General features: G+C 37.6%; 1 long non-coding RNA gene across 1 annotated transcript; it reads right to left on the bottom strand.

Moving 5' to 3' along the window:
* Positions 1 to 3,644: 3,644 nt before the first annotated feature.
* On the bottom strand, positions 3,645 to 19,922 carry LOC137503066 (uncharacterized). Its single transcript, XR_011019033.1, has 5 exons — positions 19,821 to 19,922; positions 15,166 to 15,198; positions 9,836 to 9,862; positions 4,934 to 4,957; positions 3,645 to 3,864 (listed from the first exon to the last, which is right to left on the bottom strand). It is a non-coding gene; the product is annotated as an uncharacterized lncRNA (long non-coding RNA).
* Positions 19,923 to 20,520: the final 598 nt, after the last annotated feature.

The raw sequence follows: 20,520 nt of genomic DNA, 5'->3' as shown, positions 1-20,520 counted from the left end.
TGACACTGTTATCGAAGGTCGTCAACGTCTGGTAGACAGAATCCTAGCAGAAGGGGGTATGCTTGGACTCAGAATTAAAAGCGACAAGACCATGCTGATAGCAATTTCCAGAACTCGTATTACGTACAATCTTATGAATATTTATGGGGAACAAGTTGAACTAGTGCGGAAGTTTATGTACCTGGGCAGCTGGAATACTGAGAACATAGACCTGGATTTAGAGACCCGTGTACGTATAGAATTGGCTCGTATTAGCTTCCTGTAAAGGAGGAATCTACTGTGTGACAGATGCTTCAGCTTGGGGACACGTCATAACTCGTCAGATGCTATGTGTATACAGCGCTAAAACATGGACTAAATAATATAACACCTTTTAGAGAGTAAATGCCTTCCAGATGTGGGTGTTCCGAAGGATGTTACGGTTCTTGTGGACTGGCCACGTATCCAGTGCTGTCGAATTCAGATGCATCAGGAGGGAGCGAATGTTGATGTGTACAATCAAGTAAATGAAAACAGCCTACCTTCGGGCATAGTATGAAGAATGAGAACCACAACATGCTAAAATTGATTTTCATCATCATCATCTTCATGAATGTCCCACTCCAGTCGTCCGGGTGTGGTTAACAAGCCTCCTCCACTCCTTTCCGCCCTTCCACTTCTTCTCCATTACTTCCGTCACATCCAATCCAGCTCTAATGTCCTTCCAAATCTGATCCATCCACTTTATTCTCGGTATTCCAACTGGTCTTTTTCCCTTAAGTTCACTTTCCAATTCCGTTCTTGTTACCCGTTCCTTCTCCATTCTTTTGACTTGTCCGAACCATCTCAGTCTTGTTTCCTGCATGTTCTGTACTAACGGTTCTCTATTTAGCGCTTGTCTGATTTTAATATTTTGAATTCTGTCTCTTCTTGACTTTTTAACCGATGTTTATAAAAATTTCATTTCTACTGCTTGGATTTTACTATCTAGTTACCAGCTTTTCTAGTCCGTATGTTGAAATTGGTATGAAATAATGTATATATAATGTATAAAAATCAGTCCGCAGTAATAAGAATCGAGGGCTTTGAAAAAGAAGCAGCAATCCAGAAAGGAGTGAGGCAAGGCTGTAGTTTGTCCCCCCTCCTTTTCAACGTTTACATAGAACAGGCAGTAAAGGAAATCAAAGAGGAATTTGGAAAGGGAATCACAATCCATGGAGAGGTAATCAAAACCTTGAGATTTGCCGATGATATTGTTATTTTGTCTGAGACTGCAGAAGATCTTGAGAAGCTACTGCATGGTATGGACGAAGTCTTGGGTAAGGAGTACAAGATGAAAATAAATAAGTCCAAAACAAACGTAATGGAGTGCAGTCGAACGAAGGCAGGTGATGCAGGTAATATTAAATTAGGAAGTGAAGTCTTAAAGGAAGTAAATGAATATTCTTACTTGGGTAGTAAAATAACTAACGATGGCAGAAGTAAGGAGGACATAAAATGCAGACTAAAACAAGCAAGGAAGAGCTTTCTTAAGAACAGAAACTTTCTCACTTCAAACATTGATATAGGAATTAGAAAGATGTTTTTGAAGACTTTCGTGTGGAGCGTGGCATTGTATGGAAGTGAAACATGGACGATAACTAGCTCAGAAAGAAAGAGTATAGAAGCTTTTGAAATGTGGTGTTACAGAAGAATGCTGAAGGTGAGATGGATAGATCGGATCACGAATGAAGAGATACTGAATCGAATTGGTGAGAGGAGATCGATTTGTCTAAATTTGACGAGAAGAAGAGATAGAATGGTAGGACACATCTTAAGACACCCAGGACTTGTTCAGTTGGTTTTTGAAGGAAGTGTAGGTGGTAAGAACGGTAGAGGTAGACCAAGGTATGAATATGACAGGCAGATTAGAGCAGATGTTGGATGTAATAGTTTGATCTATTCGGTCTAAAGCCATATTATTCTTCCTCTAACTGTGTTTCTATTGATTATGCAGGGTAAAACTGATGAACGTAGGGATCGCGTTCGAAGGAAACACACTTGTTATCACAGGATAGGGTGGCTTGGAGGCTGCATCAAACCAGTCTATGGACTGATTACTCAAACAACAACAACAACAACATGATGTTAATTTCGTTTCTTGGGTACTTTCTCATCCCATAAAAGCTCTCTGATTTGATGATAAAATGTTGTATCTTTAATTAGCCTCTTCTCAGTTTCAGGATTGATTTCATTACTTCCATTAATAATGCTACCCAGATATGTAAACTGTTCTACATTCTCTAACCGTCCCCCTTCTTTGTTCACTTGGCATCTCTTTTTGCTCCTTTCCACAGTGCATGACTACAGTTTTATTTTTAATAATTAACATTCCAAACTCCAGATTTTCATTCCAAATGTCCAGTCTCCTTTGCAATTCCTTTTCTCACTTTCCCGAAATCACCACATCATCTGCAAATATCAAAGCATTCACTTCATCACTACTGATACTCTGTTTTTACGTTTTATGATTTCATCCATCAATATAATAAATAATAATGGCATCAGTGCACTTCCTTGCTTGAGACCTTTCATTGTATAAAATGCTTCAGAGTCATCACTCGCCACTTGTACACTGCTTTTATTCTCAATGTACAACATTTTTATCCTGTTAATTAATTATGTTTTTACACTTCTTTTCAGTAGGCATTCCCATACATGTTTTCTCTTAACTGTATCATAAGCTTTTTCCAAATCCAAAAGTAAGATGATTTCGTTGTTCTTTTCCAGATGCTTTTCCATTATCGTTCGCACTGTAAATATCAAGTCTATTTTTGATCTATTCGGTCTAAAGCCATATTGTTCTTCCTCTAACTGTGTTTATATTGATTATGCAGGGTAAAACGGATGAACGTGGGGATCGCGTTCGAAGGAAACACACTTGTCTGAGGAACGTTCGAGATTGTCCTGGACTAGATTCGACTAGACTGATGAGGACAGCCGAACATCGTACAGACTTCACTGATTGCCGACAACCTTTAGTAATGGAGAAGGCACTACAAGAAGAAGAAGAAGGAGAATGGCATTTCTCACAACAGGCTGCGAGAAATTTGTCGAGTGCTCTATGTGTGCAGAACAACAATGCTTTTTATAATGTTCCAGAAACGAATATTTTGAGTTGTTGAACAAGCGAATACTTACACAAATTGTTATCTGTAACTGAATATTTCTTGAAGGGGATCATAGACACTGTAAGCTGGCAAGAACTTGTGTGAAGAACCTGTGTCCACATTAAACACAAAAGGGAAATGATCACAAGAATTATTTATTACTGTAATTGTATCGTGTGAAACTATTATACTAACCGTATACACTAAAATAGGAGTTAAGTGCAAGCCTTTCAGTAAAGGGCCCATATACTGATTAATTTAAGGTAAGCTGTTCATTATATTTTTACAAATATAAACATTAATAATATATATTATGTAACAAGCAGATAGTGAAGAGTATAATCAAAACTTAGTGGTAGCTGTAGCTCATTGAAAGTTTGTGCCATTTCATAACATTTTTGTAATGGCAGATAGTGGATCTGAGTAACATTAAAGGCACAGTAATTTTTCCAAGCGCTTGCTTTATCACGTGGTGTTAGGTAAACAAGGAAAATAGAGGTATTATATGATCATAGATATTTTTTAAATTATTGTTTATTCTTTGTTAAGATAAGCACAATTTTCTTTATACTGAAGAGCTATACAAGCAAAGCTCGTCTCTAGTGCGAACAATCAACTAAATCATGATGTAGGTAGGTATAGAAATGTTCTTCAAAAGTAGTGGATCATTCTTTAGACACTTCCGTTCTTGCAAGAGTACTGGATCCATTTAGTTTTATCTTTGTCCCGAATTACCCTAGAAAGAAGAACAGTGAGATTATCATTATGAGTAAATAAATAAATCAGTAAATCATTAAATAACTAATGAGTAAATAAATGAGGTAATTAATAACTAATGAAATAATTAAATACATAATTACATTAAATACATAAATACCGCACAATAAAACGTGCACTATGTTTAATAGATGTAAATTACAGTAAAACCCCGGGGTGCGCCGGTACTGAACAACGAGAGTACAGTACTTTACTAGGTATATTAGTATTAAACTGGATAATATTTAGTGTGTTTTGTATTGCAGTAGTTTCTAATTTCCTTTCAGTAGCACAAGTTTCAAACAATGACAAAAGTTTATTCAGGTGCGAGATTGTATTCTCGTCGTAGTAGCGATGAAAGGTACAGTAAGAGGCCTAGATTCTTCCAAACATTATTCCAACCAATGTATTCGCTTAACTTACAACATTGTTTATTGATGAGCTATGGACAACGTAGGATAAAGCCGAGGAAGGTATTTATAGTAGACTAGAAAAAGAACTGCATACTGCTTTGATGGGTAGATGTGGAAACAGTTGACTGTAATAGTCTGTCTCAGGACTGAACAATGTGTTCGGGGGCGGTCGCGACCGGCGGTTTATTCAGCTCACGTTTTGAAATGTGTCTGACCGCTGACCGCGGTGTGAAGTGACCGCTGAAGGAGGAGAATAAACATAGACTTTATTGGAAAATCAATTGGTTTTCATGCAGGACTATTCAAGTATGTTCCATTGTGTGTTAAGTTATAAGAAGATACTTTCTGAAGTATTTATAAAGTGTAAAGATTTACTTTGAGTCTCGCGAGATGCATATCTATATTGTGTTTGAAGGTTTTTTTGTATACATAATATAGTTAATAACATAAAGCGACATGGACTAATATGGTAACGCTGCTTAGCATGGAACAATTAGTTTTATTTTATTACGAACAGAGTACTGGTAACATTCTATTTAGGCTCTGAGTTTTGTTTTTGGGTGTGGTGTCATAACTTACAAGAAAGGCACCCTATGTATTTTATGGTAATGATTGTAATTGGCGTACTGTACTTACCGGTAGATGGAATACACCACTTAACTGAAATAAGAAAGAGAGAAGTGTTTTATTTATAACTATTTGTTTTGACGGCGGGCATGAAAATACTCTTTCAAACCATAAAAATTTAGCAAATTAATGGAATGGCAGATGAGTAGTAGCTAATATAACAAAATAAGGACAGTTCAGATGTCTGTCACCTTACAATTCCAATATATATATAATCGCACAATAAGTTAATGAGCACACATTTTTGTATATGTTGTATAAGGAACAAGTGGACCTATAAATATAATGTTTCTTGTTTGTATCCACGTGAGAGGTAAATTAGATTTTGATGATACTCAAATATAATTCTGAATACATATTAAGGGCATATCCTTGTGAGGACCACAGTAAAGTAGATGAAAATATTATGGACATAATCTGGACAATATAATTATTTCAGGTCAATGCAAATTATTACATTACAATCAATTATGGCTGTACCGGTTGGTACACCTATACGCCGCACATTTGAATTTTCCGCCTCAAAGTACTCCTCTACAGCTGAAACTCTGAACTTTGAAACTGAATTAATTCAACCGTTTATCAGAAGATGTCACTGTGTTAATTTCGAATTGTTTTTTTTTACTATTATCAAGAAGTGTGGACATTCTCTCACAGATGTCTCTACCAAAAACTATGATCATGCACCCTGGTGCGAAGTGAAGAAACGTTTCTTGAAGATATTTTGTATGCATAAGTTTGTTCTTTACTGAATGTTGTTCTTTCATTTGTGGGTTGGCAATATTAATCTTTCTTTCCGCCAGTTTTGAAATTAGCCAATCGTAAATTTCTGTCATTAATTTTCAGCCAATGGCGTCTTCCTTTACCAATGTCGATGTGTAACTGTAAGCTACCCAATAAACGACTGTGGGTGTGTCTTAATTATTCATGAAAGGTCTCGAATCTTCCCCGAGAGTATAAAAACTGCTGATTTTCCTGGCTCTCGGCCACTCGTACTACATCTAGCTTTGTGTATGGAAGTATAGCAGGAGGCGGGAAGCGCCTCTTTCATCCGCCAGCAGCTCTTCTACAAGGTAATGGCCTTTTAACATCTTTAATTCTTTCTAGCTGAGCAGTTTAGCCCTCGGGAAAGGTCCGAAACTTTTTCAATGTAACCTACCTTTCGAAAAATGTAACTTAGTGCCGGCTTATGTAAAAGTTTGTTATTACTTTAACTGTAAATCGGGGATAGAGAGTGCTTTACCCTCTCGAGTTCCCCTTCATTTTGTGTTTAGGTGACTACGTTTTCACAACCGATTTTCTACTCTTAATGTATTAATTTTTTTATACGAGTCACCTCCCTTGTTTGTAGTAGTAGTGCCCTGTAGGTTTTATAAGGTTTCATGTAGGAGCGCAAGCTACGCCTCCATTCATATTGGTATTTTGGGCCATTTAAATAACCTATTATTTTTCCTTTAAGGCCCTGTACGCTGGGTATAAGATACCCCTGTTTAATTCTTGTAAGTTGCGCCTCGATGGCAAGTGATTCAGAGATGAATCAAACACAGCCATGAACCTGGAGCAAATTTACGATCAACTCACACCAGGAAAAACCGACAGAGAATCAACACCTTTCTGCTATGAATAAGTAAGAAATTGTACCATACTATTTCATATTCAGTACACTGTTGTATGATCTTGTTTCTCGATGTAATATGTTCTGTTAATTTGCAGAAGAATAGTATTCTTCTTCTCTTAATCTCTACTTGGTGATGGTAATTTAGAGTGTGTTTGTGCAGCACTGATGAAGTAATGGGTACAGTTCAAAACAAAGCAAAGCAAGGTCATCTCCGTACAGGCCATGAAGGCCCTTGGAGGGGTGGAAGGTAAAGGCTTCCACTATCCGTAACCTCGGAACTTGATGGTGTAGAGTGGTTAGCTCTACACCCGGTCTAATTTGCCCCCAGGAATTAACCTGGTACTCATTTCTGGTGTGGACTGAGTGAACCTCAGAGCCATGTGCACCTGTGGAAGTGGAAATGTCGTTTCTTAAATTTTAAGACTTCCTAACGGGGATTTGAAACCACGTCCTTCCGGGAGAACCAAGCACGCCTTTATTGCCTCAGCCAGGCAGCTCCTAATGTGTGCAGTGATCATCTAAAATGATAAGTTCCTATTATTTTGGCAGATAAGTATCATATTACAATAATAAATTTATTCAATAAATAGTAACAGAATTAAAGTTTTCGAATGAGATTGCAATTCTGGTCATTATTACCGGCTCCATGTCTGAATGGTTAGCATGCTGGCCTTTGGTCACAGGGATCCTGAGTTCGACTCCCGGCAGGGTCGGAAATTTTAAACAAAATTGGTTAATTCCCCTGGCACGGAGACTGGGTCTATGTGTCGTCTTCATCATCATTTCATCCTCATCCTGACGCGCAGGTCGCCTACGGGAATAAAATCAGAAGACGTGCACCTGGCGAGCCGAAGTCCTCGGACATATCCCGGCACAAGAGCCATTCGCCATTTTCTTATTATTACATTTATATGATGTGAATGAATTCCTTGAGTTACATTTATCAATGCATTAATTTATTATATCAGTCATCTGTTAATCTCGTAGACATGGATTTAATAATAAAAGTCAGTTTGATTCAGGATAACCTGAATATTGCGCGTGAATAACGCTGTTGAACTAATAAATTCATTTATTTGATAGAAATTATTTACTAAGATGCGAAGAGTGCTCAATTCCCGTAGTGTGCGGAATGGCAGAGTCCATTTGTGAATTAGGAGCCAAATAATATTGATAGGAATTAGAATATATGAGCACGTGTTGCCATTACGAGAAATGTTTTCTGTATTAAATGTAAAAAGCATTCCGTATGTTGCTTGAAAAGTATAAATAATTTAAGATTTTTAATCCCGAAGAACTGTATGATGATAATTGAAAGTAGGTTGATTCCCTTTTAATAAATTCCTATACCATGATATTCGGGATTCAGCAACTAGTTCAACTGAGTAATAAGTAGAATTCAATCATAATATGATTTGTCGAAATAATCTACTGAGTTACACAAAAGTTACTGTCATTTTTAAGATTAGCCAGATTGGAATAATAATAATAATAATGAGAAAAAGAATAAATACATAAAAACAGAGAAACCAGTTTACACTTAAATACTCCGATAATACAGTATATGCGTATTTGCATGTGTGTGTCTGAATTCTACTGTATGTTCGATCTTCAGCACTGCGGCTGTTTGGATCCTCAACCGCTCTGCCATCAGCTGTCATTGATGGGCTAGGCATCACTGAAGAAGCGTACTAGGGCAGTGGGGGAATGAGGTAGTTTCCCGTTGTTTTCTTCGCCGATTCTGAAGTTGCTATTACATGTCAGTCTGGCAAGCCCACTGAAATGCATACATCTTCCGAACCTTTGAGCAAAATGAATTCTATTAGTGTGCTGATTTCGCATATCGAGTTTTGTATTTGACAGGTATTCATGTGTGGAATTTCTCAACTTCATATGTTCTGACATTGTGGAAGATTTCAGATTATGTTGAGGACAGGAATTTTTGGGAGAGAAAAGTATTTGATTGCATTCCAATGATGAACATTGCGTTGCTACACTGATGGAGAGTTGGAGATGTCAAATTTAGAACATTTGAATACTGTGTTACAGTGTAGTGAAAAGAAAGGTGAAGGCAATGAAAAATGAGAAAAATTAAATCTTCTATAATGATAAAAGAAAATGTAAATTATTAACCACGTGTTATTTAAACTAGGACAGAGGTAGTAAGCAATGATAATTTAGGGCGATATTCTTATGAGAATAAAATTAAGTGAATGTAATGAGAAATCTGTATAAAAAGTTGGTCGCGGTGATTATTAACATAACAATTTTATTCACCGAAGTAAGACTAATAATCAAGTTTAGAATATTAGAGAGATTAATAATCAATTATGATAAATTAGGCTGATGTAATTTGTTGAAATAAAGAAGTAATGAATTCATAATTGATTATTATGATAATAAACACTGACAGTTAACTATTGACACAAATATAAGAAACATTAGAATGTTTAATTGATAATCATGTAAAATAAAAATAAATGAGAAATGGACAATAGTAATTAATTAATTGATTGATTAAAATGAATTTACAGACTATATTAAAATTTCATTAATGTTGTAAATATGAGTAGTGATGTTAGTCATTAACGACGATTTATTTAATTTACAATTTTGTAAATAAGTGAACTTATATCACTGAAAATATCAGGCAGATAAATTTAAATTATCACATAGGCCTACTTGATTTCAAATGTAGGAATGATTCGGTCGAGAATCGAAGATTTAATTTATTTATCAATTCTGATACAGTCAAACATCATGCTGTAATGAACTGAAACAATTATTTCTTATAATGCTGAAAATTTGTATGAAAATCAGGAGCATTTAGAATCTTAAGAAAACTTAATCTGTTATTTAGGTAATTATCCAGTAAATGTCATTTTAATTTGAATTCCAGTTCGTAATCTCTCGTATGGTAATTCAAGGGGAGAGGAATCGTCGACAACATAAATGAAAAATTTGTACAAGTGAGATGTCAAAGGCAAAAAAAAATATATATATATATAAAAAAATAATTAACAGCCATTAATTTGTAAATAAGCAATGGTATTGCTTTGTGATTTAATATATGTGAATTTTGTGCGGATTCATGTGTGTCATTTGACACGTGTCTATCTTTATACTCGTCTAATGCCAAAAATTTATTACTCTAATAAATGCCCTATAATGTATTGGCAACATAATGCTTCAGTTCTGAAGCTAGTTTTTCGGTGTCATACCTTAACTTACGGGAATAACGCTCTGTTTATTCTACAGTACGATTTTTATTGTAATAGTTGCAGTGAACTTACTTGGTCAAAAGGATTCCAAGACGCTTGCTGAAACAGTAAAATAAACACATATTTTATTTATAAATTCCGTACTGGCGGTGGGTTGTACGGTAAGATTCTCTTTCAAAACACAAAAACGGTAGCATCTGACTTGAAGGACAGATGATTTGTACTGAATGCATGCAAACAATAGAAAACTATAACTAAATAGATCTGATGCTAGGAACTTACCAAAACAAGGAAAGTCTGGAAAGCTGTCACCTTAATTCCATATGCATAAAATAAAGGCTGTGTCTTTACATTGCTCAGAATTCCTGTATCGGCCGTGTGCGCAGTAACAAGGAAAGACACTTTTTAATTTTCCGTCAATTCTTCTGTCTGTCTGTCTGTCTGTCTGTCTGTCTGTCTGTATGTCTGTCTGTCTGTCTGTCTGTCTGTCTGTCTGTCTGTCTGTCCGTCTGTCTGTCTGTCTGTCTGTCTGTCTGTCTGTCTGTCTGTCTGGCTGGCTGTATGTATGTACGTATGTATGTGGGGGCATCACGCTAAAATGGCTGAAGAGAATGCAATGAATATCGGTATATAAAGTCGGGAAATGGTGCACTACAATCTAGGATATAAATAATGATACTCATGCTGAGTGAAATGGAAATTAGGGGAAGGCCTAAATTGTAATTCTCAAATATTTATATTATTATTGGTCCTATCAATAAATATTATATAACTAGAGTTACATACAATTAAATTTCTGATCATTTATTTCTTATGCATTTTTGCCTTACCGGCTATGATAACAGAGATATTAATACATTTTTTTTTGTTGCTAAGTCCGTATCAACGACGAACCGCAAGAAAGAGTGTGAACAGAATTTAATGAAATTTGGCATGTAAAGCCTGGAAATAAGGTACTAGATTTTAGGCTATAAATAATTTTATTCACGCTGGATGGAATAGTAATTTAGTGGAAGGTGCCTAAAATGTAATTGTTTAAAATTGCTCCTACTGTAAGGTATTACTACCGTAACAAAAATTCTCGAGAATATATCACGTTCCGAACTTTTGTATCTCATACAGTTTTAACACACTAAATATGATAATAGACTTCATGAATTTAGACATTTGTTGGTTAGTCCGTTTCAACATGAGCACTGCTAACACGGATATATTGTTCAGTCATGTCAACTGGCGATGATTTTTGTCGTTATTCTCTTAAGGCGTAAAACCGCATGTTCATCGGTCCATATACTGTAGACAAGGGAAATTGTCAAAATGATTATAAAAATGAGAAAACTGGTGAAGGCACGATCGCTTGAAGAAGAGAGAGCCGTCAAAGAACGAAGGACTATCTTTGCATTAGATACCCTAATATCATACAGTCGAAATAAAACAAAATGCTAAGGCCTACTATAACGAGAGCTCATAAATCTGATCAACAATAATATTACATTGACCATTGCGGTGATGAGATTTGTCTCTTGTTCTGCCACTCATCTCCGACAGATGGGATTACTGCTGTGGGACGAGTAAAATTGCATGCCTGAATATTGACGGAAAGTAGCTGGGGATTTAGATAACTTAGCACATTCTATATGATTGCACTCCAGCTAGTATTGTAGCGTACATTGTAGTATAATTTGTATCAAGAACGAGTGAACCTGTAAATGTAAAGTTTGTTGTGCGTATCCACTGGGCTGGAATCAGCATGGGAGGTGAATTCTTTTTGATGATAATTGGCCATTATAATTAACCAATTAAGGTTAAAATCCCCGATCCGGCCGGGAATCGAACCCTGGACCCTCTGAATCGAAGGCCAGTACGCTGACCGTTCAGCCGACGAGTCGGACAAGCAAAAAAAAAAAATAAAAAAAATAAAAAACGGCAATGCGAGAAATGAAAACGTTAGCGGACTATATTATCTTGGAAGCGCCTTCACCATTGACACCGGAAGTATCCATGATATGAGAAAAAGAAAGCCTTCAGAACGAAGGGAACATGTACAAGGCGGAAAATACCTAAAGATTGAGACAAGTAGACATTTGGAGCGTACTTCCATGTGGATATTAAAGCTGCACACCGGGGAAACACAGGAGACAGCAACTGGAAGCATTAGAGATATGGATTTAGAGAAGAATAACGATGCAATTAGGACACAGTTGAAAAGTAACCCCCAGCTTCTCCAAGAAATAGGTGAATAAAGTTGATTCTTGCTTTAAGGGAATGACTCTGAAAACCAATGGTCTTATTTTCTCTAAAAGATATTCTGTAAGAAGGACGTTAGCTCCCAGACGAAACTATCTTTACATCGGTCTGTTTTCAGACCAACTTTGCTTTACGGGAGCGAAAGCTGGGTGGACTCAGGATATCTTATTCATAAGTTAGAAGTAACAGACATGAAAGTAGCAAGAATGATTGCTGGTACAAACAGGTGGGAACAATGGCAGGAGGGATCTCGGAATGAGGAGATAAAGGCTAATTTAGGAATGAACTCTATGGATGATGCTGTACGCATAAACCGGCTTCGGTGGTGGGGTCATGTGAGGCGAATGGAGGAGGATAGGTTACCTAGGAGAATAATGGACTCTGTTATGGAGGGTAAGAGAAGTATAGGGAGACCAAGACGACGATGGTTAGACTCTGTTTCTAACGATTTAAAGATAAGAGGTATAGAACTAAATGAGGCCACAACACTAGTTGCAAATCGAGGATTGTGGCGACGTTTAGTAAATTCTCAGAGGCTTGCAGACTGAACGCTGAAAGGCATAACAGTCTATAATGATAATGTATGTATGTATATATATCTTATCGCTGCTACATATAAATATTCTCTATGGGTGGCGTGCACCAACCAAGAGTAAGTTCTACTTCCGTAGTAAAGTACTCTTGAAGTCAGCATTCGGCGACTTCCATACGAGAGTAAATTACTTCCGAAGTATTTTAGTCCTTTCAGATACTCCTGGACTAAATTACTACAAGAGTAAAATGTTGAAGAGCACCATCTTGTAGTATATTACTAAAGAAGTAAATAACGCACGAATATAGGTTAGAATTTACTCTCACGTCGTGCATGGAGTAAGCTAAGTTTAGACTTGTTGACTAATGATAATATCGTGCCGTATATGAGAGGAAAGACGTTTCAAACGTGTTTATGGATTACTTAGATTATATTGACGATCTCGACGCAGTAAACGATGGGAAATGTAATAGTGCGTAGGCCTACAGTGCGTGAAAGGCGAGAGCCGTGTAATGTGAGCACGGCGAGTTTCAGGAACGTTTTTGGTCTTAGGAAGGAATCCTTTACTTTCCTTCTATATCTACTTGGAGATCACTTACAGCTGAATTATTGTCTTAATTTTGTTGTATCGCTAAAATTGCAGTTGCTGTGTGCCCTACGAGTGTTTCGTACCGGAACATTTCAGTACAGTTGCTGGTGATCTAATTAACGTTTACCGCACAACTGCTAGCCGTATCTTTCATCGCGTGGTTAAAGCAGTAGTTAAGGCTAAGAGGGAGGTACGCCTGCAAATGATGATGATCGTTCGGAAAGTAAAAGGATATTCTTCACGTTGGCAGGTTTCCACACGTCGTGGGTGCAATTGACTGTGACTGCGCGCATATTCCCATTTATTGCCCTCTCGGTGACAACGGTGAACTTTTCAGAAATAGGAAGAGGTTTTTTTTTTCAATTTGCTTAACGTCGCACCGGCACAGATAGGTCTTATGGCAACGATAGAGCAGGAAAGGCCTAGGGATTGGAAAGCGACCGTGGCCTTAAGGTAGGGCCTACTGACCCAGCATTTGCCTGGTGTGAAAATGGGAAAATTTCGCTGTGGATGTAGGCCATCTGTATGAAGAAACCGCCATCAGTTTTAATTTTTCCCGCGTGTCCATGACTTTCTGCTTTGCTTCCGTCTTCGCTTTTAAGTCCTTCTACAGAATCTTAACTTGCTTTTCACTGCGTTTTCCGTCACTCGAAGCATTGAATTCTTTCGCCACGACTTTCCATGAATTTCCTTTCTTATCCAGCATTTTTATGTTGTGTTTCTTACACCTTATATCCTTTGCATAGATCGTCATTATCTCTATTAACAAGCATTTATCTTTTTCGCTTACGTTTTTCCCCCGTTTCCTATCGCACATAACCTTATCTATTTGGATTCTTTAAAGAAGATACACGAACACAGCACTACTCCGCGAGTAACGAACGCTACTTCTGTAGTAGTAACTAAAAGAGTAAATTGTACTTCAACTCTCCGACGTTACTTCCGGAGTAAATAACTACCGTAGTAATTTACTTCTGTAGTATGGACTTCTTTAGTAAACATACTTCCGTAGTAATTTACTCCAAGATGGTGCACGCCACCCTATGTCTTTCAGTATTATCCTGTGTGACATTCGCTAAAATTATTTCAGGTACGCCCTAAAATTCCTATGACACCCATTAAAGGCTTGTAGGAAAACCGAGTAGATACTACATTAAACAGGAGCACTTATCAGAAAACGTACCATTTCCCCGCTACAAAAGAATCAGCATCACATGTCTCAATATCCCCCGTCTTCTGCCTCAGTGAGCAGAGCAGACAACTTCTGAGGTCACGTGTCTGTTTCCCGTCTTGGAGGGAGATGAAGTTCCGCTAGTGTACGTTGTGGCAGTGGCGGATGTTGGAGTAACACGTGTTTCTCAGTGAGTGTGCCAGAGTATTACACGCTCTGTGTGGGTTGTGGCAGCGATGGACGTTGGACTAACAGGTGTTTCTTAGTGAGTGTGCCGGAGTATTACACGCCCTGTGTGGGTTGTGGTAGCGGTGGATATTGGAGTAACACGTGTTTCTCAGTGAGTGTGCCGGAGTATTATACGCCCTGTGTGGGTTGTGGCAGCAGTGGGTGTTGGACTAACAGGTGTTTTCTCATTGAGTGTGGCGGAGTATTACACGCCCTGTGAGGGTTGTGGCAGTGGCGGATGTTGGATTAACAGGTGTTTCTCAGTTAATGTGCCGGAGTATTACGCGCAGGTAGAGTTGGTGGGCTCTACGTAGACATGTTTTGTAAATGGACACAGAAGGACTGCACATGGACGGTGCAGACGGGATATATTTAAACACGTAGTGGCTATTTTTCTTGAAATGGGATCAGTGCGTTTCTGGACATTGTTCATATTTTAAAAAATATCTACTGAACCCCGCTATAAGCCTTGAAAGAGGTAGATTCACATTGTATATGCATTTTAACGTGTATATATAAGTTGATCTCTTGTATTGGTAATATTCTGCTTCACATCTAATCTCCGTTCATTGTGTGTCATATACTAAGGTTTGTGAACTGCGTCGATTTCTGTCATGTTCATGAACTATACTTACCGGCTTTGCATAACTCTGCTGCGTGGCAACTGCCTGAAATAACAAAACAAAGAAATATTAATAGTATTTTTAATATTTTTGCACTGACAAGATACTGCAAATTCTCTTTCAAACCAACAAAATAAAGACACTTGATTGGAAGAACAGATGTTTAAGACAGAATCTGATCATACCAGCAAACTGGAACTGAAATGTTCCGCAGCAAAGCAGGTGGAGAGATTTTGAAATGTGTAAGTCAGTGCCATTGATGTTTTCCTTCTCCTAACTTACTCTGTATGTATATATACGTGCTGTAAGTATTTTATTTGAATAATGTCCGCTGTGACGTTGGAATCACTAGCAATTATGTGTTTGCAATTCAAAACGTTTTGATGCGACGATTCCTTTCGAACATTTGAATTATACTAGCATTATTTTGTTAAGAAGGAAGTTATATTTTCTAGTTCGACTTTGTAAGTGTAAATTCTCATGTTTTCAGTCTGTGACAAAAATTAAGTACATTGTATCACATACAACACTATAATAAACTTGTAAAAATACACACTAATGAACAAAGAATGGCATGTCTCATCCACTAGAACATCATCATGTTCTTCCAAATCATTTAAAATCATGTATATATATATATATATATGTGTGTGTACGTTCCGTAAACTTGTTAATGATTGAGAGTTGAAGATATTATGAATAAGTAATAAAAGAAGATGTCACTTTATTATAAACAGAAATGTTCCTATTATTATCCAAGCTGCTGATCAATTGTCCGTCACCATCAGCAACTGCGTCCGTTCTTGAGTTGCAGTTACTTGCTCAAAATTTCACCAAAATCTACGCAACTAAGAAACGAGTAAGCTGTTTCTCTTCATTAAATAGAATGAAGACATTTCTGAGAAATGTAATGACAACTGAGAGGTAGAGACGAGCAACGTATACAATAGTGTATATACATACATATGATCTGACAGATTTTGAGGATGCTGTTTTAGGACGAAACATGTCATTTTTGTTTTAATAGTGTGTATTCTTCACGGATATGTTTTAGTGTTATATAATTATTTTCCACAGACTGAGATGCTTTAAAGTTACACTAGCATTATTTAGCAATTAGCTTGACTTGTTCGTGCAGCGCGACGTTTGATTAGGGCGAAACAGTGATACTTTTGATTTCCGTTTCTAATTTTGAGTGAACCTGCCTCTCGGTCACAGACAGCACGTTCTTACTTCTCGGTTCTCATTGCTTTTCGTATGAATGTCTTTCTTCTAATTAATGGAGTGAAACAAGTTTCTCGTTCCTCAGCAGGCATCGGTATGTTAGTAATAGAATATTCAGACCTACAAGTCAGTGGAGTGTGTGGCTTTCTTCTTTTCCGGAGAAATACCTGCTGCCATTCCCGGTCACAGTTTGCTCGTGACCGAGACTGTGTCTACGCAGCAGGCTTCTACTTCAAGAAACATAACCAACAGTATCGTTTGGAGTAACTGTACTTCGAACTATTATTATTATTATTATTATTATTATTATTATTATTATTACTGAAATTGCTTTATGTCGCTCAGACACAGGTAGGTCTTATGGCGATGGTGGGATAGGAAAGATATAGAAAATGTGAAAATAAGGAACCACGGAAAAACACCGACAGTGGGGTTCGAATCCGTTACCTCCTCACAGCCGTGCTGCTCTAACTGTTCGGTAAACTCACCCGCTATTATTATTATTATTATTATTATTATTATTATTATTATTATTATTATTATTATTATTATTATTATTATTAGGCGGTATTTGAATTTTTCAATGTGATTTGTTTCTAGTTGCATCGTTTATGGTTGTAAGGGGAGGATGCGCTGTCTGCATTTTCCCTTTCTCTTTGGTGATAACAAAACGCAATTTCCTTCTAGATTTGGCTGCGTTAGATTCGTTGCCTTCCCTTTAAGTAATATATTAAATTAAATTAGCTGCAGATGGTTCTGTCTCTGTGAAGTTATTAGCATGGCACCTGGGCAGATCCTCAAATAGCATCTCTTAAGGCTATGCGGTTATGAGGTATACTAGGCACGATGAGTTATAGGAGAGTGTTTCCCTTTGCTTTCCTCACTTGATCAGAAAGTGATATTGCAGCACGAGTGTGTAGTTCTGCTCAAAAACACCTCAACCTGAAAATCTTTCATACTGTCAGAGCCATATTAAGAACATAACTAAAACACACGATTGTAGGAGTTAAATCGTTTTCTAAGTATCGACCGGCTCTTCAGTGTTTGAACACTCAAACTCCTCCTGCAGTGAGACAGTACTCGTTAACTAACCGCTAGAGAGTAATTCATACAACAATGAAAATTATCGACTCGACAGATTTTCTACTGGTAGTGCTCATAATCCTTATAATTATATAAAATAACAGTTTTGTCTGCACATTGCTCAGAATTTAAAAAGAATGGTATTTCTATATCGGTAGTGTCCACAGTAAGAAGGAAATGCACTTTTAAAATTTCCGTCCTCTCTGTCTGTCTGTCTGTCCGTCTGTCTATAAGTATAAATGTACACGCATCGTGAGAAAATGGCTGAAGAGAATTTGAATAAAATCGTTGTGTATAATCGGGAAATGAGGCACTGTAATCTAGTCCATGAATAATAGTATTCAGGCTGAGTGAAATGATAGTTTAGAGGAAGGCCTAACATTTAATTCCCAAATATCTATATTATTAATGACCCTATCGAAAAATATAACATTAATGATATAGAATTAAACTTTCGTCATTTATTCATTCATTCATTCATTCATTCATTTATTCATTCATTCGTTCATTCATTCATTCATGTAGCCATATAAAATCGTAAGGACATGTAGTTATAGGTGTGGCCTTTGGATGTGGAAAGATTGTCCGCCCGTGTAAGGAAGCACAAATTAAGGTAGATTATAGAATTGTTCATGTATTCATTCATAAACCCACCCATATGTTTATCCACAGTTCAGTCAGGGAATCATTAATTAAATAATTAATTCATTCATTCATGGAGCTATGAAAATCGTAAGAACATAACCGAGGGTGGACGGGTTAGGACGGGCCTATCCCAAACGAATGGGGTGCAGTGTCAGCAAATGCAACAGGGGAAATGTCGAGATAGAAGAAAGAGAGGGGCACATGTGGAGCAGGATTTCCGCTTACATGTGCCCTGCTGAAATATGGATTAGTGAGAAATTAGTGTTTGACAGTGTAGGTGGGGGTATTTCTTTTTGGGCCTCAGGAGAAAGGGCTGGGCGTGTTATCCCTGGGAAAGTGGCTCTTTTTCTCACCAGGGATGGATAACACGACCGGGCAGTAGTTATGGCCGTGGTACTTGCATGTGGAATGATTTTTCGCCCGTGTAAGGAGGCGCATATTAAGGTAAATTATAGAGTTATTGATGCATTCATTCATAAATCCACACATGCATTTACCCATCGACTCGAATGCTCTCTCTCCTAAGTTGGTGGTTATCCGTGCCTGGGAGAGAAGTATCCATTCATTCATTCATGCATGACAATTCAGTCATGGAATCATTCATTAATGAACTCATTCATGCATTCATGTAGCCATACGCAGTGTCTGTTGAATATGGAGGAAAACTCTGTACAGACTTATGACAAATAAATAAATAAATAAATAAATAAATAAATAAATAAATAAATAAATAAATAAATAAATAAATAAATAAATAAATAAATAAATAAATAAATAAATAAATAAATAAATAAAACTTTCGACCACTTATGTCTTATACATTTTTACGGTTTTGGCTATGATAACAGAGATTTTCATGAAATTCGATTTTTGTTAGTAAGTCCATATCAACGCCGAGTTTTGCTAACATGGAGAAACTCTTCGATTGTGTTATATAGCGTTTCTTGTCATGATTATATTTAGGTATAAAACTGCTTGGTCGTCGGTCCATATCGACGAGGAAAATTGCGAATATGATTATAAAATGTGAGAAAAAAATCGTAAAAGGACGATCGTTTGAGAAACAAGACAGGAGGGAGTCTTGAAAGAGGGACGGATTTGTTTTGTATTATAAGCCCTTATGTCACGGAGTCGCAAGAAAACGAAACGTGAAGGCCTAAAATATCGAAAGCCTTCCCCGTGGTGTAGTTGTAGTGTGCCTGCCTCTTAGCCGGAGGCCCCGGGTTTGATTCCCCGCCAAGTCAAGGATTTTTACCTGCATCTGAGGGCTGGTTTGAAGTCCGCTCAGCCTACGTGATTAGAATTGAGGAGCTGTCTGACGGCGATATAGCGGCCCAGGTCTAGAAGGCCTTGAATAACGGCCCAGAGGATTCGACGTGCTTACCACACGACACCTGGTAATATGCAGGCCTTCGGGCTGAGCAGCGATCGCTTGAAAAGCCAAGGTCCTTCAGGGCTCTAGTGCCATGGGATTAGGATTAAAATATCGAAACCTCATAAAACTGATCAACTGTAATATTATATTGACCGTTGTTTGTTGAGTTGTGATTTGTCTCTTCTGCTGCTACTCATCTCCTATAGGTGAGTAAAACAACCCGCCTGAATATTGGCCGAAATTAGCTTGGGAGTTAACTGGGTACTGGAGCTAGTACAGTGCAAAATTATGAAAAGTGGCCAGAAAATAAAATAAAAAAAGAACTGAGTTAAAAACTTACCAGCACAAGAAGTAGGACACAGAAGGCAACGATGATCCTCATACTGATACAAGGCGTATTCTGACAATGCTTGGTGCTCCCCTGATTAATATATACCTGAAGGTGTATTGCAACGTGAGACTTGTTATCGAGTCCTTGCAGTGTTAATAGGAGTCGCATATGCATATATGTCGATACGACCGAAAGAAAAGATTAGGAAAGTGCTTGACCATGTAGTTCATATCTTTCCCTCGGTTTTATTGGCACGTGGAGATTTCTAACTTGGATATGGCACTGGACTAAATGTAGGTTTTATCTAGAAGTAGTGTCGGCAGTCTTCCAAGGCCATTGAAACCACGGTACTCGGTGATCCTCGTCAATGTACAACTTGTTTGGAGCGCAATATATACTTTTCTATAAAAAGGCAAGTTCTTAGTTAAAGGTTGTTTATACGTTGATATCAGAGGCTTAGTTCAGTTCCAGACGACAGCAAATTTCTACGCAAATTGTTTCTCGCAAAGGAGACTCTCCGTTGTGGACGGAGGAAAATTATTCAGAACTCGCACCGGGCATGGGAAACCGATCAGTGTGTTGTACGACGAACGGTGCGGAATAGCATTCATTCCCAAGTACCCACCTCGATGAACCGCGTACATTCACGACCGAGCACGGCGCTCCGTTTATGATGGCTACGATTGAAAATCGTTGACGACTCAGACGC

Source organism: Anabrus simplex, chromosome X, assembly GCF_040414725.1.
Source record: "Anabrus simplex isolate iqAnaSimp1 chromosome X, ASM4041472v1, whole genome shotgun sequence".
NCBI classification, from domain to species: domain Eukaryota; kingdom Metazoa; phylum Arthropoda; class Insecta; order Orthoptera; family Tettigoniidae; genus Anabrus; species Anabrus simplex.
This window is presented reverse-complemented; position numbering and strand designations above follow the sequence as displayed.